We start from the raw sequence: 26802 nt of genomic DNA, 5'->3' as shown, positions 1-26802 counted from the left end.
GAATTATTATTACAGAAAATACTTGATTTCATGGCTGGTTTCTTAAAGGCAAATAAAAATGAGTTTCTAGATTCAGGTTTTTCTTTTAGTATCCTAAGGGACCATATAATGGCGTTCCCCGTTTCCAATTCAAGCCAGTACTCTTGTATTAAGTACCTGGTACAATGAGGGAGTGACAGAAAACAAATTTTTTAAAAAATTTTATTTTATAGGTATATTTAGAAAAGAATTATTGTATGTATAGTGGTGCTTGAATGAATTTAATAGCTAAGCATAATTATTTAATAAATAAGTTCTTCATCAAAAGTCAGACAAATACCTGTCATCCAAGACCCTTATATCACCCTCTGGTTACTCATGGCTGCCTACCCTCTACATCCTCTCTTCCCCATCAGAACTTCCTTCTCCTAAGCATCATTCCCACAATATTTTTCCAGGCATTTTATTCTAGTTTTATTTTTTTATTTTTGGGGTTTTTTTGAAGACAGGGTCTCACTATATAGTTCAGGCTGGCCCTGAACTCACTATGTAACCCAGGCTTCCCTGGAACACACACTGATCCTCCTGCCTCAGCCCCGTGAGTGCTGGGATTATGGCCATGCACCACCATATCTGGCTTTGCTCGGCTTTTTCAACTGTTAGGTGATTTCAGGCTAAGTGTCCCTATCATTCATTCTTAGCACCCTAGTTAATTTGTGTTTTGATAAGGAACTTCTGGAAACTAACTCATTTTTACCCTAAATGAATCACCATTCTGGCTGGGGGAGCTGCTATTTGGAAGCCGCTGAGCTTCAATTTAAACTTCCAAATTAGGTCAGTGTAATATGGGAATCCCTTAGCAGACATGGACCTAGAAGCCCAGTTATTCTTCCCAAGGGGAGAAAGTTGTGTCTTCCAGATGGGAGGTACTTTGTCCTCTTCAGACACTAACAGAATTTGGTTGTTGGACATCCAAGTCTTTTAGCACAATTACTTTGTATTTTCAGTGATGTCTCCAGGGCTGATTCTGTCATAATGTTCACGGTGCCTGTGCTTTCTCTTGTATATATGTCTGTGATCTGAACCTTGGCATCTCCCAAGTCACAAAAAGGGTCTCCTTTAACTGAGTCCCTGTCTATGAGTCTTTGATTCAGGACATAGAAAGTAGATTTCTTAACTATGGGGGTCCTATTAATCTTTTTTTTCTTAAAATTTGTATAGAGAATCAGGCTGAGTAGACTTGTGTATGATGGGAGGTGGTATAATGGCAAGAGCCCTCCTGATGGTTGGAGGGTTTTTTTTGTATTAAATTCTTTTATTGGTACATTGTAGGTATACAACACAATTACATTTCTCATTGGGAATTGTACCTTTACATAATGCATCTTGGTTCTTATTTTTTCCCCATTCCTAGCCCTCCCCTCACGCCCTCCACCCTTCCCTGTTTACAAAGACTTTATTTCCATTTTTTCCATTTCCCATCATTTTGCCTTTCCCTTCTTTCCTTTCCCCTGCCCCTCCCACTACCCCTACCCCTTTGGACCTTTTCTTCCTATTTTGCATTATCGATTATTCATTCTAATCATTGGTACACTTTAGGTATACAATACAATGACATTCATCATTGGAAATTTGCACCTTTACATAGTCTCTCTTGGTTCTTATTTTTCACCCTTCCCCAGCCCTCCCTTCAAGCCCTCCAGTCCTCCCTATTTACAAAGATTTTGTTCCTATTTTTCCATTTTCTCATATTAATCCCATTCCCTTCTATCCTTTCCCCTAGCCCTCCCACTTCCTTCCCCTTTGCCCCTTTTCTTCCTATTTAACATTACCGATTATACATTTAGTCTTTATTTACACTTTCAGTTTCTCACACCAGAGAAACTATTCGGAATTTATTCATGTGTGTCCTATTTATTTCACTTAAAAGTATTGCCTCAAAGTGCATCCACTTAGCTGTAAATGTCTCTAATTTCTCATTTTTTATGGCTGAGTAGTACTCCATTTTATAAAAAAAACACATTTTCTTTATCCAGTCTCCAGTTGATGGGCATTTGGGCTGTTTCTAAGTTTTAGCTATTACAAACTGCACTGCTATGAACATGGGCACACATATATCACTATGGTATGATTCTTTTAATTCTTTGGGGAAGATCCCCAGCAGTGGAATAGAGGGGTCAAATGGGACTTCCAGTCCTAGTTCTTTGAGGTATCTCCATACTGATTTCCACAGTGGTTGCACCAGTCTACACTCCCAGCAGCAGTGGAGCAGGGTTCCTCTTTCCCCACAGCCCCACCAGCATTTGTTATTGGTTGATTTCATGATAGCAGCCATTCTTTCTAGAGTGAAGGGGAATCTCAGCATTCTTTTCATTTGCATCTCTCGAATGACCACTGATGTTGAACATTTTTTCATGAATTTATTTGCTATTTCTACTTCTTGTCTGAGAAATGTCTGTTCATTTCAGATGCTGATTTTTGGATTGGGTCTTTAAATTTGGGAGGTCTGATCTTTTGAAGTTCTTTATAGATTTGAGATAGTAGACCTTTGTCTGAGGAAGAGCAGGTGAAGATTTTTTCCCACATTGTGGGTTGTCTCTTCACACTGCTGGTGGTTTCTCTTGCTGTGCAGAAGCCTTTTAATAAGAAGAGATCCCATTTGGTGATTGTTTGTGCTAGTTCATGGGCAACTGAGGTTTTGTTCATAAAATCTTTTCCTACAGTGATATCTTCAAGAGTTCTACCTAACTTCTGTTCCAACTGGTTCAGAGTTTCTATTTTAATATTTAGATCTTTAATCCATTTTGATTTTAGTTTAGTGCATGGTGAGAGATATAGGTCTAGTTTTAATCTTTGGCAAGTTGAAGCCCAATTTTTCCAGCTCCATTTATTAAAGAGGTTATCTTCTCTTCAGTGAGGGTGTTTCGCTCCTTTGTCAAAGATGAGATGGCTGAGTGTGTCTGGCGTTGTTTCTGCATCTTCTAATCTGTTCCACTGGTCCTCAGGTCTGTTTCTTTGCCAGTACCATGCTGTTTTTATCACAATAGCTTTGTAGTAGAGTTGCAGGTTGGGGATTGTGATACCCCCTGCCATGTCTCTGTTACCTAGAATTGCTTTTGCTATTCTGGGTCTCTTCTTGTTCCAAATGAATTTTTGGATTGTTTTCTCAAGGTCTATGAAGTATGCTGCTGGGATCTCAATTGGAATTCCATTAAATCTATATAGCAGTTTTGGAAGTATGGCCATTTTCACTATATTAATCCTTCCTACCCAGGAGCAGGGGATGTCTGTCCATTTTCTGATATCATCTTCAATCTCTCTTTTCAGAGTGCCATAGTTTTCAGAGAAGAGGTCTTTGATTTCTTTTGTTAGGATGATTCCTAGGTATTCCAGTTTTTTGGATGCTATTGTGTGATGGTTGGAGTTTTGAGTTTGATTCTTAACCTAATGGAAGTGTCTTCTATCCTTGAGAAATTCATTTAGCTTTTCTCTGTCAAAGGATCTCATAGTTTCTTTCCGGCTCCAAGCCTCATTGCTTTTTGGCATTCCATTTCTCTTCAGTTTGCATGGGTGAGGTGTGTGCCAGAGTGCTGTGAATCATTCCTGCTTCCACTACTGATTAGCTTGTAAATTTAGGACAGTTTGTTCGTGTTTGCAAGCCTTAGTTTCTCTAGTAGAAAAATGACATAACAAGAGTATCTCTTTTATAGGCAGATTTACAAATTTGCCAATGGGCTCGGCAAGGAGCAGTAGCTATGTGAGAATATCAAAGTTGAGCTGTTATTATAACATCACTATCACAATTATGAAGTGGTAACTTTATTTTGTTGGGAGAAAATGCCTGAATTATAAGGAGCCCCAAGAGCTCTTAAGGAAAGAGGATTAGAAAGAGGATTCCTGGGATGGACATGTATCTGTGCCCCCACAGTTCTTTCCCCCATGAAATCAGTTTCTGATTTCTGCCTGCAAATAAGCAGAGACATTAGGGTTTAAATATATCTACTAAGCCAATTTATTTCTTGTGGAAGGCCACAGCTAAAAAAGATAAGCAAGTTCCCAATAAAAGAAATAAATGCAAAATACCAAAATGCTAGAAATGAGAAACAATTGCATTTGTGTATAATACTTTGCCAGTCTCCTAACTGTGTGTTAGGAGATTTTTATAACCCTCCATTTCTTTGGGTCTTCTGCTGTATACTATAGTATCCGGACTGAATTAAATCTTTTAAGGGCTGTTTCCTTCTGGGACCAGCATGGTCCCCCATTGATTTTTCTCTCAAATCCATGTGGACCCATATGTTCTCTCTTCATTGTTTCATCTAGCCTTTTAACTGCTCAATAAATCAGTTAATTTCCAGTAGAGTAGTTGAAGACCCACTAATAACCAGCACTGTGGTATATAAAAAGAATGGGTGAGAATATCTTTCAATGAACTACTAACTTTGTACTATTGAAATAATGAATAATAACTCAATTACTTTAAAAAAACTAAGAATACTAAGTGGACTATGAAGAGATTTGGCATTTAAAAGTTCATATAATTGCTTTTGCATGAAATATTTTTATAGGCTGAAATATTTTTATAGGCTCAAATATTCTATGAGGATGGGAGAGTAGGGGAGTTAATCTATTACTTAACTCTAGTGTTCCCAGGAAAAAATAGAAACAAAGTCTTTGTAAATAGGGTGGGGTGGAGGGGTTGAAGGGAGGGCAGGGGAATGGAGAAAAAATAAGAACCAAGATAGATCATGTAAAAGGTACAAATTCCCAATGATGAATGTCATCATATTGTATACCTAAAATGTACCAATAAACTTAATGAATTAAAAAAAATCTAGTCTCCCTAAATCAATTTGGCACCCCAAAACAATGATAATTTTTTAACTGCTGGAGGAAGGAAGACATTATTACATAATTGAAAATAGGGTTTTATAGAATTACAAACCAATTTGCTCACTTAGACATTCTGTCTAGCCAAATTGTCACATGCTGATTTTCTTTAGTCATATTATTTTCTAGAGCAGAGCACTGTATGTAACTATGCAAACTAGAGGAAGTTCTTACATTCTCATTACTATTTCCCTCTTAATATTATGACAGGTCAATCCCCATTGGAATAAACGTGCATGGAAAATGTTTTCCATATGGTTGTTAATACATAGCTATATAAATAAAATTCTACCTATATATCCATATATAAAAAGCTTACATATTTTTAAAAATTCAAATCTGAGAGTCAGAGGTACCAGCACATTTTAGTGAAGACAACCAGTTTTATGAAAGGAAATACAGTTTTCCAAATCTGTGGTTTCTTCATTCATATATTCAATCAATTGCAGATTTAAAATATTTGAAAAAAAACTTCATCTGTATTGGACATGCAGAGGCTTTTTTTCCTTGTATTATATTCCTTTAAAAATATTCCTTTAAAAACAACTATGCAATAGCTTTTACACTGTCTTTGATATTATAGATAGCTTAGAGATGATTTAAAGTATATGAGAGGATGTGAGTAGGTTATATGTAAATACTGCACAATTTTATATAAGGGACTTGAGCTTGTGATGATTTTGGTACCCATAAGAGTTCTGGTACCAAGCCTAGTGGTTATCAAATGTGTGTGTGTGTGTGTGTTTTGGTTTGGAGCTTAAACCCAGGGCCTTCACACTGAGCTAAACCCCTAGCCCTTTGTACTTTTTGAGACAAGTTCTTGCTAAGTCACCAAGCTGCCCAGGCTGGCTCGAACTTGGAATCCTCCCACCTTGGACTCCTAGAATTCTGGCATTACAGGCATGCACCAGCATTCCTGGCTTATATTTTGATTTTTGATTTGTATCAACCAAAATATATATCATACAAAATTTTATTTTATTAAATTAAAAATTTTAAATATTGTTTGAAGCTGGTAACCTAGTTAGTTGGATTAAGTTTGACATAAAGTGATAAACTTGCTTTCCTGATCCAATTAGCAGTAAATATTTGTTAATAATAACTGGCTGGATTTGCAATTCCAGGTCAAGGAGCAGATGGGATTTAGATGTCTAATGTAGTCTGTCACTGCAAGAGTGGGGCTCCTTTTCCAGCCGCTTTTCCTGGGGGAGTTTGGACTGTTAGAACTGCACTTTAGAGGAGCCTGGTTACTGTTTCCGTGAATAAGATAAAATGGTGTTTATCCTTGGTGGATCAATACTGTGTTGTTTGAACTTATTGAGTCATTTAGAGACACATCAGGCAATGACAGCCATTGTGCAACAGTACTCAAAGTACTGCCCTGCTTTCTGAGGGATGGCAGTATTTTAAAAGACAATTACTGAAACATATTTTTAACATTGACTATGTGATGAAATGAACATATATCATATCAGAGTTTACCATAGGTTTGAGGAAAAGGGGTACTGGGCTTTCAACTAGGTGTTTTTGCAATATTCTCTAAAATAAAGTATACCCTGTGGGTGTTTTAATATTAAAAAAAGAATTTTAGGTTGTAACTTTAAAAAATAGAATAGAATCTGTGATTAATCAAAATTTCATTATTTATGCAGTTTTCTGTTTTAATGGAATTGTTCTGACAAACAGGAGCTAATGGATACATTTGGAAAGTCTGAAAAGATTTTTCTGGAGTTTTTAAGAGATTGTTATAAAGAGAGAAATGGAGAGTTTTACTGAATTTCTAAGCACTGGGGACTTTGCTTAACTATAAATTTATCATTCTATTTATTTATCATTTTATGCCTATTTCACAACTGAGGAATCTGAGATTCTGGAAAATCAAATAATGTGTACAAATTCGTAAACCCAGGAAGATTTGGAACAGGCATTCCAACCTAGTTCTGTCTGGAGAAAAGTCCAATATTTTTCTGTAACTAATTTTGAAAGCCTCTCAGGCAGGCACAGTCCTGTTTGGTGGGAAATGATAAGAGTGTGGTCCCTAGATGTGTCCAACTGTGGTGATTTCAAAAGTAATGATGCATTAATGATTCTTGTTGTGATGAATGCTGGATACAGGCTATAAAAATTATGTATTTTTTAAAAAAAATCTGTGTTCTGAGGAATATCAGTTCTGAGAGACATTAATAGCTATTACTGGAAGAACATATTCTGTAGTAAAGTATGTTTAGGAAAGAAAACATTGACTATTGTTTTGGTTCTGTATTCACAATGAGTGAACAGAGTTACACATATAGTCCCTACATTACAATGGTTATATGCTTGTATTCTGAAATCAGACCACTCAGCTAGGGAACCTAGTTCTGCCTCTAACTATCTGGGTGACATTGAGCCTGTTTGGTAACTTGTTTGAAACTCAGTTTTGTCATAATAGTATTTGCCTCATATGGTTGTTCTAAGAATAAATGTGTATAGAGAGTACTTAGAAGTGTCCTTCACAATATAATGCTTACTATATGTTATTACTCAATCATATAGTAGAGGGCCTGATTTAAATTGTCTAATACCCAGAATAAAATCCACTGGTCTCCTGTACAGCAATGATGAACTAGTGGTGAAAGAAATCAGGAAAACAATTCCATTCACAACAGCTTAAAAGTATCTAGGAATTGGGCCAGGGATTTAGCTCAGTGGTTCCGCTGCCTGCCTCACAAGCACAAGTGACCGAGTTCAATCCCTGGTACCAAAAAAAAAAAAGTACCTAGGAATCAATTTAGCCAAGGAGGTGAAAGACCTCTGCAAGAAAAATTATACAGGGTGGAAAAGAGAAATTGAAGACATGAGAAGATGGAAAGACCTCTCATATTCGTAGATTGACAGAATTAATATTGTTAAAATGGTGATATTACTAAAACAATTGACTAACTTCATGTAATTCCCACCAAAATTTCATTGATATTCTTCACAAAACTAGAAAAAAATCCTAAAATTCATATGGAAAAACAAAAAAAATCCAGAATGGCCAAAATAACCCTAAACAAAAAGAACAATGCTGAAGCCATCACCATACCAGATTTCAAATTATACTAAAAAACCCACAAAATACCCTGTAACAAAACAGAATGGCACAAAAATAGATATATAGACCAATGAAATATAAGACAGGACACAGAAATAAATTCATATATCTACAATCATCTGGTTTTTGACAAAGAGGCCCAAAACATACATTGGAGAAAAGACAACATCTTTAATAAATGGTGCCAGGAAAACTGGATATCCATAAGTAGAATACTGAAACTAGGTCCTTGTCTCTCATCCTGTACAAAGATTAATGGTAATTGGATCACAGTTTAGGTAGAAGACTTAAAGCCTTAAAACTTCATGAAGAAAGCATAGGGGAAACAGTTAGAATCATGGCACAGGCAAAGACTTCCTGCTGAATAGGAAGCACAGTAGCATAGGAAATAATGTCAAGAATCAACAAATGGGACTATATAAAATTAAGTTTTTGCACAGCAAGGGAACAATCAACAGAGTGAAGAGACCATCTAGAGAACAGGAGAAAATCTTCACCAGCTACTCTGCTGACAAAGGGTTAATACATGTCTAGAATATATAAAGAACTAAAAATGTTTAACACACACAAGCACCCACAAATAGCTCCATCTATAAATGGGAAAACGAATTGAAGAGACTTATGCAAATCAAAACAACACTGAATTTCCATTTCACCCTAATCAGAACGGCTATCATCAAGATCAGAGAGAGAGAGAGAGAGGGGAGAGAGAGAGAGAGAGAGAGAGAGAGAGAGAGAGAGAGAGAGAGCGCGAGCCTGGTGAGAATGAGGTGAAAAAGGAACTCTTGCACACTGCTGGCGGAAATGTAAATTAGTATAACCACCACTATGGAAACCAGTATGGAGGTTCCACAAAAAACTACAAATAGAACTACCAAATGGTGCAGTTATAACATTTCTTGGTATATACATGAAGGAATTAAGGTCAGCATACTATAGAGATTCCTATATACCCGAGTATATTGGGGGACAATTCACAGTATCTAAGATATGGAACTAGTCTAGGTGCCCATCAGCATATGAATGGGTAAAGAAAATATGGTATATATACACAATGAAGTATTATTCAGCCACAAAGAAGAACGAAGTCGTGTCACTTGCAGGAGCCAGAGATCATCATGTCAAGTGAAACAATCCAGGCATAAAAAGGCAAGTATCGTGTTTTCCTTTATAAGTGAAATATTAAAAAATGGAAAAAGACAAGGTCCTATGTAAGTAGAAGGGAGAATCTTATGAGACAAAAGGAAGAGAACAGGCATAGGGGATAGAGGGTTTATGAGGTGGTAATAAGGAGGATAGATATGATTTAAATGTGTAATATGCTAGACATTAATAAAAGTTGTCTAACCACTTGACTTACTTGACTATGGTCACTTTTTGTGCCACATTTATCAATGTCTACTAAATATAGTGTAGAAAATGTTCAAATTATTAGAAGAGTGCTTAGTATTAGCCCAGTTGGAAATTACTAAGTATTCATTGATTTTTATATCCATTATGCCATTTTTTAATATTTGTTTCATGACAGTTTCTTTTTCTTGCCAACTATCTTTTCTTCCCATAATTTGATAAATAATAAATTGGGCCAGTAAAATGTAAAATTCATCCAAAGTGGGTAGAATCAATGTTATTCCAGAAAATATGCTCCTTAAGGATGAACCCTGTAAGTTGTCTATTTCTTTGTATTTATCAGGAGAGTCTCATTGCTTTGATAAGTGAGTTCACTTTTCCTTCCAGAATTGTCCTCCAATTACATGCTCTCAGCACATTATAAAGAATGTTACATATCAGACAACACAGTTTTGGGGTTCCTGAATTATAACTAGAGTTAATTTATACCAATATATGTTCTGTCAAACATTAATAATCCTATACACAGCACATATAATTTTATAGCCTTCATCTTGGAGATACACAGTGCACACTTGCAAAATTCTATACTAAAGAAACTTATTTATCATGGAAACTTTCTTCTTGGAACTTTCATAATCATGAAACAAAAGTATTTTAATCAGAGGGTTTAGGAGATTTCTGACAGGAATAGGATATTCCTATTAAATGCCTGGACTGATTTCTTCCTTTAGAACCCTCATCCTCTGGTTGTGGATCACCTCTTTGGGGTGAAAAAAATGATGATGTGAAAATATATCCCCTGTAATACAGTTGCCCAGACTATGGAAATGGTCTAATTATTAGCTATTCCAAGGTTGAGATTTAACATATTCTGATTTTGTTATCATTTTTGCAAGAATTATAAAGAAATGGCTTAGGGCATTCTTTTGGTAAGCAGGATAATGATAGAGTAGCAAGAAATCACGTGTTTTTTTAAATGGGGGCTGATAGCAGAGGGCATAATTAAACATATGAAGTCTAAAGTATCGTAGAAATTATGACCCATATAGAGAATTCAAAATCTGTCAGAGAAGTTAATTACATTTCTGGTTCCAAGGTCCTAGGACCAGAGCAGGCACTAAACTATAATTCTCCCTGCTGTCTGACTAAATAAGCTTCTCAGAACACTAGCCCCATTCTTAAACCCACGGGGCTGAATATGCTTTTTTTCTTAAACCTTAGAAATTGATTAAATCAAAGAGAAATATGCAGCAGTCACTTCATTTTGAGATTTATGATTATTCCAATATGTTCCTTGTTTTCTTAAGAACAAACTAGACAATACAGTGGATTAGACTTAGTACTAGAAGAGAGCAAAAGCTGTTTTCATGCACTGTCGCAGATATCACATTGCACAGTTCCACAGGCTTGAGATAGAAAAAGAAAAACACATGGACCATACCTGAGTAATTTCAGAGATCCCCACCCGGAAAAGGTTCCTTGATTATGGCGAATTCAACGTGTCACTGTGGTTATGTTCTAATCATCATATCAAACTCCAAAGGTTCAGTGGCTTTAGGTTTGGTTTACAATTCCTGGGAGTTAAACTTTAACTCACCCTGTCTCTTCTGTCCATACAACCCTTTGACCAGATAGTGGGTCCCTACAGCTCAAACAGAATCTACAAAATTATCCTTCTTTTTTGTTTACAGAATTAAAATGCGTTTTGCATTAAAAACCACTGGGGTAAATGCTATTTTGAAGCTGTTTTATCAATTTATATATTTGAAAAGTAAAACTTACTGCAATTTGGGTAACTAAACTTCTGTTTATGATAGTTTTCTTGTTTTTTTGCTGCTTCAAAGTGAAATTAAGGCTAAGATAATTGAGAATTTTTTTTTTGTTTCACACATTTTCTATCACTGTATTACATCAAGTGTGGAGTTTTAGGTCAAGTATGAAGATAAACGCTGGCCTACAAACAGAAAACACAAAGCATTTATATAACCATGTGGGGAGATTAAGGCCAGCTCAGGTTGGGGAGAACATACTTGTTTGTATTCAAGCTGCTCATTCAGATTTTAAGAGGGAGCCAGCTCTCTGAAACCATAACAATCAACAGTGTACTGGGCTTATATTAAAGCCAATGCTATTGTTAATTGCCAGAAATCTCAATGGTAGCTATGTGTCTGGAAGAATAGAGAAATGGTATGTTCAAAAATATAAACTCTACATTCTCAATTCTCTAGTAACAGCTTCAGTCTACACAGAAAACCCTGGAGGGAGGAAAAAACTCACAGAAAAAGGATCAGAATGAAGAGAAGGAAAAAATTTTCAGGTTGCCATAAGAGAATATGCTTTCTCCTTGCACCTGACTTAGAATGCAGTTATAATGTCTGAGCCTGGAACAGCTATTCCAGTCCATGACATTAGATCTTCATGTTTTAGATATGAGAACAAAAAACTAAAGGGATTTTTGAGGACTATGGAATCTTCAAAGACCAGCTGGCAACACCTATCTTAATTGATATGAAGGGTTCCCATAGTAGTTTCAAATGCCTATTTCTATGGGAAAAAAAAGTGTAGGCTAATGGTGTTGAGTAACATCTATTGAATACTTACTCGATTGTTGTATTAAGCATTTTATGTGCATTGGTTTATAGAATCCTCACAATAATCCCATGATGTAAGTGCTATATTGTCCTTCTTTTAGAGATGATGAAAGAAGCATGAGACAAACTAAAAAAGCTTGTTCAAATTCACTTAGCAAGTAAAGTAGTGGAACTGCTCTCTGAACCCAGACTTCTAGGCCCCAAACCCAGACTCCAATTGCTAAACTAAGATAGTCACATCAGAAGTCCAAGTCAGATCAGTTCTGGTTGTTTCCTGTCCTGCTTCAGGTGGCCTAGAATTGTTTTTGTCTTTCATAATTTAATCATGAGGGAATAAATGCATACATCATTAAAAAAATAGAACACATAGAATGGGTGGCTTCAATAGTACACATTTCTTTTTCATGGTGCTGGAGGTTGGCCATCGAAACTCAGGGTGCCAGACCGGCTTCCTTACCACAATTCACCTATTACTCATTAAGAGCCAAGGGTAGTAATGAATTTTGTAACATTTCTAAGTTATTGCTTTATATTTTCTAAACCATTGTTCAGCGATATAAATATAGTGACCAGAAATAAAGCCAAAATAATGGGTTAGGCTCTCTTCTTCTGAAGGATGCTTACAGAGAAAATCTGTGGCTTTGGGTCAGAGGACCTGGGACCCCACTCGAACATGGCAAGGCTTGCTTTTACTTTGTAAAAACAAACCAAGTTTAGATAATGCTTGGTAAATATTCATTTTCTGTTAGTTTTTTTTGTATAAGCAACTACCAGACATCTATTCTCTGCTAAGAGTTTTGGTAAGTGGATGATTATTTAAAGTCAGAGTTGGGGCTATTAATAGACTATAACTCAATAAAGTAGATGGTATCCAACATATTAAAAATAGAAGAGAAGGCCCGGGGATTTAGCTCAGTGGTTTCACTGCCTGCTGCGCAAGCACAAGGACTTGAGTTTGATCCCTGGTACAAAAAAAAGGAGAAAGTATCAAGAGAATTAAAACTAGAAATAAGAAATGTTTATGAGCCTTTTTTTCAGGTACCTGTATACCTGTGTTACTAATTATGATGTGGAAATTATTTTTTATCATTGATGACAATTTTGAAAGTTGGCAAAATACTATACTTCTCTCTAGGGATTTAGCAGTTAATAGAGCAGATTAAGGGTGCATGAAGTAAATACTTTAATGGTAAACTCATTGTAGTTGTAATAACATTATAAAGAAGAAGTACAGATGCCAAACATACCAGAAAACACAGGGACCTAACTAAGTCTGGAGCTTTGTGGAACAAGTGGTAGGTGAGGAAAAATTTCCAAAGGATGAATTATTTGCACTGAGACCTGAAGAATATGTGTGTGTTGGGGGGGGGGCGTGCTAGTTGGTAGGAACAGCACAAGTGAACACCCTGAGTTAGAATGAGTTTGACACATTCAGATAACTAATAGAAAGCTAGTAGTGAGTAGTAAGAGGACAAAAAAAAAAAAAGTGACTAGATTAGGTGGTAGCTCCTGAAAGGCCATGCATAAAGGTATTGTAGTTTTCCATTATAATCCTGGGACAATGGGAAGTCACTGGAGGGTTTGAAGGAGAGACACATAATCCATTTGTGTATATTCTGGGTGTACGGTGAAGAATAAATTGTCGTATGATTACACTACCTCTCTGTCCAGTCTCTAGGAATTTGACATTCAGTTTCTGAATATTTGATAGTTGTGTGTGGATATTTAATTCATTAGCAGGGACTGTTCTAAAGAATGGAAGTGTCATGTCAGATATACTATATAGTGGGAAGCCTAATGTAATAATCCTTGATTATTGTATAGAAATGACACTGATCCAGGAGTCAAGACCTTGAGAATCCAGTCCCAACACTGTAATTTATAAGACATAAACCCTTGAACAAAATGCCTCTGTCTGAATCCCAGTGTCCTGCCCTTTGAAGAGGAAAGTATCTACCTCCATTATCTATCTCACTGATTATTGACAGGGTCAAATCAATCGGTATATGTGAAAGTAACATTAAAATAATAGAGTACTATGTGACTATAAAGTGAAATAATTTCAGAGCAAATTAAATCTAGAGCCTTCAAGCCTATGGCAATGCAACTTGTTTTTTTACCTGTAAGACTTCTAGGATTTATGCTTGCTCTTCTGGAGAGCCATAGCATTTTAAACATAAGTATTCAATGCTATTTTTAATGCATACATGATTTTGGAAGATAATGGATGTTGATTTAGTGCCCTAGAATCCATCAGTTCTCAGAATGGCATAGTTTTGCTTTTTAGGCTTTTGAAAATGCATTGGTTTTGTAACTAGGGCCATCTAGTGTTGAATTGTTTAAATACATGCATACCCTCCCTCCACATCACACACTGAATTACATTTGGTTTTCATGGAACATTTAAATGGCATTCTAATATCACAGAATTGTAGGATTGAATGAGAATTTGAGAATTTATATAAGCCCAGGCTGTGTCTATAAACCATGGCAGCAAGTGGGGTGCTATGTTGGCCTTGCCCTTTATACCGGAACTCTTTGGCTTCTCAATCCTTGTTCCCTTTAATAGGTACTCCTGTGTTTAACAAATGTTCTTAAAATTAGTTTTTACTGTCATCCTATTTTTTTTATTAATCAACATTTAGCTCAACAAGCTCAAAAGCAAATATATTGGTTTTCTGTAAAAGAGCAATTATAGTAAAAGAAATCTAGTTAGCAAATCTGATATTTTCCTCTAGTAATATTAGGAAATATGGCTCATTGGGAAATATGGCTTTAATCTGTGCTGTGCTATATTTTCTTTACTGTAAAGGAAATAGTTCCCACAGGAAAATCTTTACTAGCTTGTAGATAATTTCCTGAGAAGGATTTATCACATAATTGTCCTTTAAATAATCATACCATTACTCATTTATTTGCATTCATTTTACTACATATTGACAAAAAAGAGAATACTGTGTTCAAATGGTGGGGCCACTATGAAAAAACAAAGACAAAATACATAATCATGTGACAGGTAAGTATGCTTTGGAAAGTCACAGGCCACATGTATGGTGGGCTTGTAGGATTATAATGGAGGTAAGAAGTTCCTGTTGCCTAAGTGATGTCATACCCATGATGACACTGTACTGTAGTGCATCATCGTGTATTTGAGGTGATGCTGGTATAAATAAACCCGTACTGCAAGGCATATAAGAGCATAGCACATCCAATTATATATAGTACAAAATACTTCATAATAAATGCCTATGTTACTTATTTATGGTATTTACTCTATTTTTATTGTTATTTTTGAATGTATGCCTTCTTCATATTAAAAAAAGCTAACTGTAAAACAGCCTCAGACAGGTACTTCAGGAGGTGAAGCCTCTGTTATTATAAGAGATTATAGCTCCTTATGTGGTATTGCCTCTTGTGTTATCTTTTCATCACTGTGACAAAACACCTGAGATAATCAAGTTAATAAAGGAAAAGGGTAATTGGTTTCACAGTTTCAGTGGTTTTGGTCCATGGTTACTTGGCTCTGTTGCTTTGGTCTGTGATGGCAGGACCATCCTTATAGGAGTGTGTAGCAGTTGAATCCTATTCATTTATGGTGGCTGGGAAGCAAAAGGTAAAAGGAAGGGGCCCTGGTTCCAATACCCCCTCAAGGCCAAGTTCCAGTGATGTGACTTCTTCCCATGAAGCCACACCTCTTATAGCTTCTGTCACCTCCTAATAGTACCATGTTCTGGGCACAAAGGCTTCAACACATGGACCTTGGGGGTCATTCATATTCAAACCCTAGCACTCCTGGAAACCTTCCAATGGGACAAGATGTGGAGGCGGAGGACAGTGACCCTGATGATCGCGATCTTGTGTAAGCCTAAGCTATGGAGTAAGTTTTTGTCTTAGTTTTCAACAAAAAAGCTTAAGAAGCAAAGAAAAATTTAAATAGAAAAATGCTTGTAGAATAGGGATATAAAGTGAGAAAATATTTTCATATACCTGTATAACATGCTTGTGTTTAAGCTAAGGATTATTAGAACAAAAAGATTTTTTTAAGTTCATAAAATAAAAATATTACAGTAGGCTAAGATGAACTTATTCTTGAACAAAAACATAGTTTTACAAGTTTCATGTAGCCCATGTGTACAGTGCATGTAAAATCTACAGTAGTGGATGGTAATGTCCCTGGCCATCTCATTTACTGTTCACTGACCATTCATTCACTGTCTCACCCAGAGCAATTTCAGTTTTACAAGTTTCATTCATAGCACATGCCCTATATAGCTATGCCGCTCATCTGTGCCTACAAAAACACCTTCCTTGTGAGACAGTTGCCCGCAGAATTCAGTACAACACACTATACAAGTTTGTAGTCAAAGAGCAATAAACTATCTCATGTAGCATAGAGGTATAGTAGGTTATACCATCTAGATTTATGTAAGTATACTCTATGATGTTCACACAGTGATGAAATCACCTAATGAGGCATTTCTCAAAATGAATACTGGTCATTGACTGGTCATTACGATATACATGTGCATTTGTGTACAAAACACATATCAGACAAGACTGTGACATAAACATACCTATTTTCATCTTTCACACAATGTACTACTCTTTATGGCCAAATGATAATTTGAATTCTTCAGGTTAACAAAAATTCTTGGAAGTAAAATATGGCAATTTAATAGTATCTTTAATATTTTTCCAATAAAAACTAGATCTGACCTTTTTAATTGCCTAAATACAAACAGGAATAATTTATTACATCCAGACTTTCTATATTCAAGTAAGAAAACATTTGTCAATGAAATAAAAGGGCAAGTTTTCTGATTTTTTAAAATAAATGCTAGAGTAATTTGGGTTTAAAAATAACAAGGATAGAATAATAAAATGCTAATTATATGCATTTGTACATTTTCAAGTTAAAGAAGGAAAGCAGAAATTAATGGGAAGATTTTGTGAAGAGAATATTAACCTTTCAAACAGAACTGAAGCTACTGCTTGATAAGTCTAATTTTGAATTTATGTTCATTGTGATTTATAAAAAATGGAATTTTACCTTTCAAATATGCCTTGCAGTTCCATAATGCTTTTATTAAATCTTAACAACCACCACATATGTCAGTATTAGGAGTTGATAAAGTATAATGTTTAAAATAAGGGGTTTTGCAGTCTGGTAACTTGGGTGGAAATCTCAGCTCAACCTTACAACAGTTATCTAACTTTAGACATCATACCACTCACTAGCATCTGTTTTCACATCTAGTAATGGGGATATGGTGACATTTACATTGTAAAGTTTCCATGAGACTCCAAGGAGGAAAGACATAGGGAGAGAATAGCCAAATGATATATTCATGCTAAGTATTTACCTACATTAATTTTATATGGATGAGTTTTAAAAGGAGTCTGAATGTTAGCAGTATTTCTTCCATTATCATAGCCGGCAGAAACATAACGCTATGCGGTTTTCCTAGTCATGAGGTCCAAGCTCATCTGTATGACTTGGTTAACGACACCACATATTTATGTTGTGGGGTCAACAATGTGAATGTGCTCTGAGAATCATAAATTACTTTAGAAAGATGATGGTATATGTATGTGCTTTATTCTTACAGTGATTCTGGGAAGTGACTAAAGTGTGTGTGTGTGTGTGTGTGTGTGTGTAATTTCCTCTGTTTTAAAGAAGAGGAAGATGACATAAGTAATTTGAATGGTTTGTACAAAGAAATTTTACACTAGGAAACAGCACAGGGTGGAGCAAAGAGTATAGGGTTTTGCTGTTTACTCACTCAGAGGCCTTGCACGTCAGTTATCTCACTTGTAATGTAGGGCTCATAGTCTCTAAGTTACAATATTTTATAGGATTAAATATATATGCATATACATACACATGAGAAAACACACATATCCTGTTGATTGTGTTTCTCTGGAAAATCTAATTTAGTTTTATAGATCACAGAATATTCACACTGAAAGTAGATCAGAAAACATCTACTGTGATCCTTTTTTATAGATGACGGAAATCACTTGGAAATGTGAAATTATAAAGCTGTGCATGTTTCTATTTAGATCCTCACCAAGATGGAGCTGGTATGAGAAAAGTGAGGAAATGACCCAGATAAATGATGACAGGAGAGCGACGAACCCCAGCATCCAGAGAACCAACTATGTAAACTCCACTAGAACTCGCATAATCTTTTCTCTCTTTCACTACGCACACACATACACACACACACACACACACACACTTGCCAGACAGACTACTATAGAACATAAATCAGAAATTTAAATAGTAATCAACAGATATGATGCATTAAGAAATGAACAGACATCTAACAATAAAAAAGAAAAGGACAAAGAAGGTCAATATGCATTTTAGGAAAGGCAATTCTATGAAATAGAAGCAACACATTTGAAAAGTAGACCATCCAAATATTATCCCCAGATATGTGAAAACCATCAGTGTTCCTATAAAACAGGCCACCATGTAAAGAAATTTGGAGCAAGTAAAAATATTCTCTTCAGTATTATTTGAATTTTAACAATAAGAATATGCATAAGAAAATACCTATGTGTTCTTCAGAATATTAACTATCCCAAAAGTATATACTGTGGGTAATGAAGTTGCTAAATAAGTTGGCTGGTAAAGAGATGTTTCTTAACATTGAATTTGACCTGTTGGAATGGAGTCCGATCTAGAAAAGACAAGGATGGGAGGGCTGTATGTGCATTTTTTCTTGCTATAATATAGCAGATGTAGGACAAAGAAGGCTGCCAATGAGTGCCTGTATGCAGAATGCTCTTTACAGTGTAGAGTTCTGGATGAGAGGGTTTCAAGCAGTGGGCAAAATTTTTCCCCCTTTACCTACTGATGGAGAAGCAGTGGTTAGATTTATGTCTTCCTCTTTTCTCTTTTTCAGTTTCACATCGATCGAATGAATGAGATTTGGAAAAGTCCTTGTTATGACCTCCTTTTTTAATGGAGGAAACTGAGTCTGAGAAAGAAGTGACCTATGCAAGAGTGGCAAAAGATTCAGTACAGAAAAAAGCATGAAGAATTGGGTTACGCAACACCGAAACTTGGATTCTAACCTTAGAACTTGGTAGCTTCTGGGTGTGAACTAGGAGGTCAGTACTGGACCATGTTGAGATGATGCAGCTGGTAGTAATGCTAAGCACCTGATAGGAAGATGAGATTGCTCAGTATTTGGATCTCTAGCTACATTTCTTGCTTATTCAAATTCTAACTTGCTCACTCATGGGTGAAATCGTGATGAAATTATTCAAATTCTTGTTGCTAATTTTCTCCTATCTAAAGTGGAGTATCTGAGGATTAATTAATATAATTATATAAGGAAATTAGCCCATTGTCTGGCATGAAATAAATAATCAATGGATGTTAGTCATAGTTTGTTGAAGCAAAAGACAACTTCCAATGATATTATTATCTCATTATCCAGAAAATTTATGAGTAAGGTGGAAGCAAAGAATTACTTTATATTGTTATTTGATAGAATATAAAAGAGAAAGTGTAAGGGCTCACAGTGCATTCAGTTTGTGTCAAAACACCAATGTAAATGTATGCTTGGTGCTCAGGGTAGCACTATTGTGCCTGGATGCCGGAGGTGAGAGAATTGGTCAGGAATTCAGCTCAGGGTTTAAGATATATCCCATGTTGTGTTTGCTTTGGCTAACCAAAGTATTTTTGTATTTTGATGCTGGAAATATTTTTGCCTACCCCCACACACTACTTCATACACATTAATTTTACATAATGCAACAATATGGAAAATGAAACAACCAAACTTTCCAGCCTCACCCAGTTTTGTTCACTCATTTGGAAAATGAGCTCCAATTTAATGGCAATTATTATTGAATTCATTTGTTACAAAAGGGACATTTAACCAAAACACCAATTAAAGGCACACTTAATTCAGCAAGACCTACTTTGCTGAGTTCCTCTGAGTTGAAACATCTGACTACTAGTTTTATGGCAAAGGAGGTTTTTTTGTTTTATTTATTTATTTTAAAATTTTAGCAGGGAAGTGGATTTGCATTTTCACCATTCTGTGAATGTTACACACTCTTATATAATCGTGGCCAAGACAAGTCTTTAAGATTGGTTTTGTCTCATTAAGGATGTGCTGTCTGTCAGACAAAATAAGAAATTGTTATAGGTTCTATAGAGAAAGCAAGGAATCAGAGATTTCAGCCTAAGTCTGAGCTTTGGCAATTTGCGCACATAATTTCTGAATCTGAGTTTTCTCATCTGTAAAATGGAAGTGTTCATACCTACCTTCTACCTTCTGGAGTTCTATGAAGAACAGGTTCGATGGATACTCTCTGTAATGGCTTGCTGCTTATTAGTAAAGGCACACACAAGCATTTCATACATGTTATTTTCCTCTATAGGATAATGCACCAGATAGCAAATTGAAAAACACTCGCAGTTAGGGATCTTATTCTTTCTCCTAGGTGATGGCCGTGGCTAACCTACCTTAATGAATGACTCAGGTATGGACTGACTATCCCTTATGAGAAGTGCTTAGAAATAAGGATGAAATAGTACCTACCCCATTCTCATTCTTCCATGTTTATTTCTTTCTTAACCTATCCCAGTCATTACCTGTTTTATCTCATGTGTTGGTTTTATTTATTGTGTATCTTCCTGAAGACAACATAAACTCCATGGTGGTAGAAACTTTGATGCATTTACTCTTATACTTCATACACTGCACAGTAAACATATACAAAAAATGGAGAAGTTTTAAGTAATAATGTCTCTGAGTAGACAGGAAGGGATAGAATCAAGGAGACAAACTGAAATATGATGGAATGTTGGGATTGCTGTGTTATAGATCTCTATGGCAAGCCTAACTCATCTCCTTTTATAGATGAGATAGGGCCCCATAAAACGAAACAAAACAAAACAAAACAAACAAGTGACAAGAGGGCATGATAAAACAAGGCCTGGTCAAAAAAAAAAAGTCTTCCTCCCTGCCCATTTGCCAAAAAAAATCATCAAACTTGATGTCCTACAGACCTTAGCTACTCTCCTAGTTCTGGTTACAAACCAGCCCCTTACACTTCCCCTTACACTTTACTTCCCCTTACCACTATAAATAAACACACGACGTTTGCCTAGTGGTCTTTTTCTCCCATCAAGAGATAGAGCTCCACCTGGCCCCAGCTTTATTTTCTTTTATATCTCTTTGTCTTTGTCTTTTCTTAATCTCCCACAGTCATTTCTCACTCCTTAAACCTTTCTTCCACTCAGGTCATAACAATGGAAGGAAGAGGAGGGTAGTTCAATGTCTCTGCAAATTTAATGTGTATGCAGATCACCTAGGGATGCTACAGGTGCAGATTCTAATTCAGTAGAGCTGGGATGGGGCCTGGGCTTGCAATATTTTAACAAGTCCTCAGTTGATATCAACACTGTGTTGTAGGGAACATATCTTTCATTAAATAATCTAGTGACATTGCTGAATTGGACATTCTAAGGATGTGATCAGGGAGCTATATTTTAGCAAATTTACTAGGTGATTATGATGCATATCAAAATCAAAGAACCACTGAGAATGAGAAAGAAAAAACAGAATTTAGGAAGCAGGAAAGGTTCAGTGGAATTGAGATCAAGTGAGTAAGAGTTGAGGTGAGAGGCCAAAGTTAATACATGACAATGCTTACTTGGAATTCTGGTATCTTCTATACCAAGTTTTTATTTAGATCAAGGGAAAATGATGCCTTTAGCATTGATTCCAGCACTTCTAACCTTCATATTGTTTAAATGAGAAATTATGTCTCCTATTCAATTTAATACTATATAGTCTGGTCACCTTAACTTGAATGCCTCTGAATTGAATGGGAAGCACTGCATAGAAATTGAAGCTTTCTAGTACCTGGAGCTGCTTTTGTAAAGAACCAATTATATGTGACAAATGAAATTTGCCTCTGGCAAAATAGTAGACCCATTATTAAAGATAATGAGAAAGTTGTAGCCAGTATGTGTTTAGTCTTCAATAAGATTTGGATTCTTTTTCATATTTGTGAATTCAATTTCTTTGCAAGGTTATAGTTAGACTGTAATATTAGTGGCTTCATATTAACTGGTAAAGATATTTCAAATTAGACAATATTTTGTATGTATGGGCCTTAAGTCACTGCTTTATACCATTCTTACATGACTTTAGTGATGGAAAGAACCACTTCTAATCTTCAAATCTGTCAGTGATAGTATCTTACAGATAGAGCCCAAATTCAAATTGTGCTTAATAGGATGTCAAAGAAGTTTATTTATCCTTTCCATGAATTTTTTATTAACTGGTTGATTAAATATGCATCACATCTAAAAATAAATTCCAGGAGATTCAAACAAATATTTGAGTGTCTGCTACATGAAAGGCCCCATGCTAGGCACTGAGTAGAATATGGAGACAGCAGACTCGAGTGCTTGCTTCAAGGTGCTTACAGTCCCATGAAGAAGATACGACAAATACCTGATTAACTAATGTAAGACATAAAGGTATATATCCTACCAGAAGTGTTAAAAGAAGACCACAGAAATTCTAAGGAGGTAGAAAATTTTTTCATCAACCTGGATTACAGACTTGCTTTTGGAGTTCAGTGATCTCATCCAAAATGTGAAATACGTATACACGTGGATTCTTGTCACAGAAAATTATACTGTGTACAGGTTGTATTCAAGTTTTGTAGATCCTGAAGTATAAAAATTTTTAGTGTCCTCTTTATGGAAGAGTGGGCCAATGCAAGTGAGGGACCCCAAACTTTGAAATTCATTAGCTTTATCATAAATCTTTCCCGGAGTAGTGCCCAAAATACATGTATACAAAGTGTAACGATCAGATCTGGGTAATTTACACATCTGTCACCTGAGACATGTATCATTTCTTTGTGATAGGAACATTCAAATTGTTCTCTATTAGATATTTCAATTAATTATTGCCAACCATAGTCATCCTACCACATGATACAATATTGGAAGTCATTCCTCCTATCTAATTGCACCCTCTTGCCATTCCTCCTTCCCCTATACTGATCTCCTTGTTTGAGATTGACTTTAGCTTTCACATATAACTGAGAACATATGGTATTTGTCTTTCTTTGCCTGCCTTATTTCACTTAACACAATCTCCTCCAGTTCAATCCCATGTTTGTCATCAGCCCTTTAGTGCTTCCTCTTAATTCTTCAAGGAAAGATAGGGCTCCTCAGGCTTTTATGAGAATCCAGGGCCACTGCTGAGAGCTTATTCTCAGCTCTTCTGAAAATATAGAGGGAGTGAAAGAACTCACTGGAATGTAAAAAATAAACCTGGGCATTTCCCTTGTCCTCTGTTTCCTCTCTTCTTTCTGGCCTTTGAGCCAGGCTGTACTGGGCTGACTGCCCGTCTCTGGCTCTGGCTCTCACAACATACAGACTTACCTTCATGATAGTATTCATCACACTGTTTTATAAGTATGTTTCTCTGCCTTTTCCTCACCAAATTTTACATCCTTTAAAGCTAAGAATCGTGTGTTTTATTTTCATATACTCTGTTCTAGAATTCTAGGCATTGAACACCTCACCAAAGAGATTCTCATGCAGAGGGGCATGAAATGGTACTGAAGTGAGAATTGTTCTTGTTACCAGTGTGAAACTAAGATATTCTGAAAAGTGCTGAATGGAGTCAGATTATTTCAATGATTTTCTGATTTCTTCATGACCTGCTGTGTCCTCTGAAAGAATCTGAAATAGCATGCTTATGCAATCATTCATAGACATGGATCTAGCTTTTTTTCTTTGGCTCTCTCACAGTCTTGTTTTGCTCCCACAGTATTAGGTCATTACACCCTTCTAAGAATAATTAGAATCATAGGTGAGAGTTTGAAAAATTCAGATATGACAAACAGCATAAGCTAAACCCAAGTTTCACAGAAAATAACTCACAGAACACTGAGCTTACATGAACTGATTATACCAGAGATGTGAAAGCAGGTCAGGGACAAATTTAGGTCCTAATTTAATCAGGTAGTCTGGAAGGCAGCCAGCATGTCAGGACAGTGCAGAGAGAGGAGTTTAGGGAATGCTTCATTCACTTTCCATTCAGTTTGTGGGCTTTTAGCCTCCATTCCAGAGCAAGAGCTGCTAAGCGCTGGAGTCTGGGCACAAAGCACTTGAAAATTCATGCTACTTGGGCTGCAAGTGCTAACACTGAACCAATGTCACACAGGGCTCAGAGTCATTTCTAAGATTCATTTTCTTCTACTTTGTTCCTTCAGAAAGCAACTGGGTTTCTCCATAGCCAGGAGTTTTATGGATTTAAAAAATGAGGACAGGAAAAAAGCAAACCTTTGAAGGGCCCTTTACATTTGAAAGTGCTCTTAGCAGGAAGTAGGCCACTTTCCCACCCAATGTATCTAGCCAAGTTCTAGAGTCCAGAGACAAAGGATGTCCTGGCCAATGTGATGGGTGGGACCACTGAGGTCCTGAATCTTAGGTGAAGTTCACTTTCGTCTCCCACCAAACCTCCCTCAGGGCTTCAAGTCCATCTCTGTCTTATGGTTCACCCAGAGATCATTATTGCCTGTACAGAGGATTAAAATTTGACTCTTTATTAAGCATCTTTATAATTAACTGTATTAGCATGCCCAAGTACAGAAAAATGAACCCAAAATCCCTCAGGTTTTATTTATATCTTACAACTCATGTGGAATCCATAGGAAGGCTAGAAGATGCAAGTGGCTCTGCTACTTTTACCCACCTCTTCAGTAAGTGTGACCACAACTCCCACCTCACAGGTGACAAGACTCATTTAAGGTGTCTTGTCAATATCAGTAGGTGAGAATGTGTTCTTTCTTTGGATGCTCCTAAGTTTCTATCTCCTCTACTCTGTCCTTCTGGGCCTTGTCTCTTTTGTGGTGTAAATCATTCGGGTCCATCACTTCTACCCAGTGTGGACCATGGAGGGAGGCAGAACTGAGGAAAGTGTTCAGACACTCAGTGTAGCATCTGCATGATAATCAGAAATTGTTCTCTGCTATGATGGCCATCCTCTTAGAATGCTGCTTTGCATTCTGTCTCTCTTTGCTTTGCACTGCATTACCAAATATCCCTTATTGTTCTTTCAGTCTTTGAACCTGCTGGGTCCTAAGAAACAGGTATGAGCTCTTCTTTTCCTCCACATGTGCACCTGCCTCCTTGGCTATCCCTTCATATAGAAGATAGTATTATATTTCTAAGTTCCATTCTTTGACACTTAATAGCAGAGAAGTGTAAATATACCTACAGAGACAATAGGATGAATTAGTTGAAGGAAGGCTTACTTGGACTGAAAATTTTGAAATATGTGGTTGGACTCTATATTCATGCACTTTGAGACCAGATTTTTGTCTTAGCCATAAGACTGATTTTCTGGGTCTCATTTCCTCAAGTCCTTGCTAGTAGCAAGCTACCTCATTCATCTTTAGTGAATGCATGCCATTTCATTTTAAATTATTTATCTAAGCAGAGTAATATATTTTCATTTCATGAAGGACTTTTAACATGTTTAACATAAAGATTAAAGGTGAAATATCAGAATTAAGTGACAATTTTGGAGGGGTGATATTGGGGATTGAATTAGGGCTTTCTCACTGAGCTACATCTTCAGCCTCTATTTTTTATTTTAAGACAGAGTGTTGCTAAGTTCCTGGGGCTGGGCTTGCTATGTAGCCCAGGTTGGCCTTGAATTTATGGTCCTCCTGCTATAGGCTTCTGAGTGCTGGGATTGCAGGCATGCACTACAATGCCTGGCTTTATATTTTCTTTCTTATCTCTAATTGCAACTCTACTTTCCTTTTCACTCCTAATTTAATTTAATCTTTAAATTTCTCATATTTAATATATTTAAATATTTTATTTTTCTTATTCTGTATTACCATGGAACTGTTCTGATTCCTGTTTTCTTTTTAATGATTATCTTTCTTGCTTATTTTTGCTCATTGTCTTTTTACACCAACAAATTTAGCTTATAATTAAGTTATTATCATTGTTTTGATACAGCTTTCATTTATATTTTCATTTAATTTTGTGTTGGTAACTTGTTTCTATAAATATGGCAGGAAGACTGGTCTGGGGGGAGTAGGGAAACAACTCCACTAAATGAAAAGACTTTCTCTTTCTCTCCAGCCAACTCTGTAGGTATCACCTCAATAAAGGTCATATCCTATTCAGTTTTGGTTTTCAAACACATGTCTCATTAATATATCTCAGAAACACCTTGAAGAACAATCATTGCTTTCTTTAAAAGATGGCAATGAGAAATGAGAGTATTTTCTGAAGTCAGGAATGACTTCTTGTTTTAGAGCCTTTGGGAGACTATGCTCAGGGAGAGGAGCTATGGAGGACTGACTGCCTAGGTTCCCTCAGTGCCTCTAAGACTTCTTCTCTTGGATGGAGTCAGTGGTATTCAAAAATTCCAGATGTTCTTTGAAAACTCCAGCTGTTCTGAATTTTCTTTTTATAAGTCTGTATAAAATCTGAACTCTTACACATTTCTTCATCTTTAAGATAGCAGTCTGGTTTCTTGCTTGTGAGAAACAGTCTCTGCTCAGTCAACACCAGAAAACAATTCATTTGAAATATATTGAGGGATAACCCCTCCCCACCCCCCGAAACTTCTGGAAAAGTGGAGAACTGGGCTCAAAACACAAACTGTAGAGCTGGGGATTTAGTTCAGTTGTTCCGGCCCCTGCCTCACAAGCGCAAGTTCCCAAGTTCAATCCCTGGTACCAAAAAACAAACAAACAAACAAACAAACAAAAACAAACAAGCTGTATCAGGGAGAGTGAGCGTCAGGAATCCTTATCCAAGTTCACACCACAGAGAAAGTCTAGTTAGCAAGCCAGGATTGGTGGTACCTTTGCTGTCCTGTGAATGCC

At 36.4% G+C, this 26802-nt stretch overlaps 1 protein-coding gene across 3 annotated transcripts in view; it reads right to left on the bottom strand.

Moving 5' to 3' along the window:
* A1cf (APOBEC1 complementation factor) overlaps positions 1 to 10837 on the bottom strand; it is a 104469-nt gene extending 93632 nt beyond the window's left edge. For 2 of the 3 annotated variants that reach the window (XM_004858325.4, XM_004858326.4), the window contains exon 1: positions 10740 to 10837. The gene's annotated coding sequence lies outside the window, so the exon portion shown is untranslated. The remainder of the gene's footprint in view (positions 1 to 10739) is intronic. The other variant, XM_021239115.2, reaches the window with a different exon arrangement.
* Positions 10838 to 26802: the final 15965 nt, after the last annotated feature.

Source organism: Heterocephalus glaber, unplaced genomic scaffold (genome assembly GCF_053883595.1).
Source record: "Heterocephalus glaber isolate CG9 unplaced genomic scaffold, H.glaber_assembly_v1.0 deba00001497, whole genome shotgun sequence".
NCBI classification, from domain to species: Eukaryota; Metazoa; Chordata; class Mammalia; order Rodentia; family Bathyergidae; genus Heterocephalus; species Heterocephalus glaber.
Note: the sequence above shows the minus strand (reverse complement) of the source record. Positions and strands in the feature narration are given on the sequence as shown.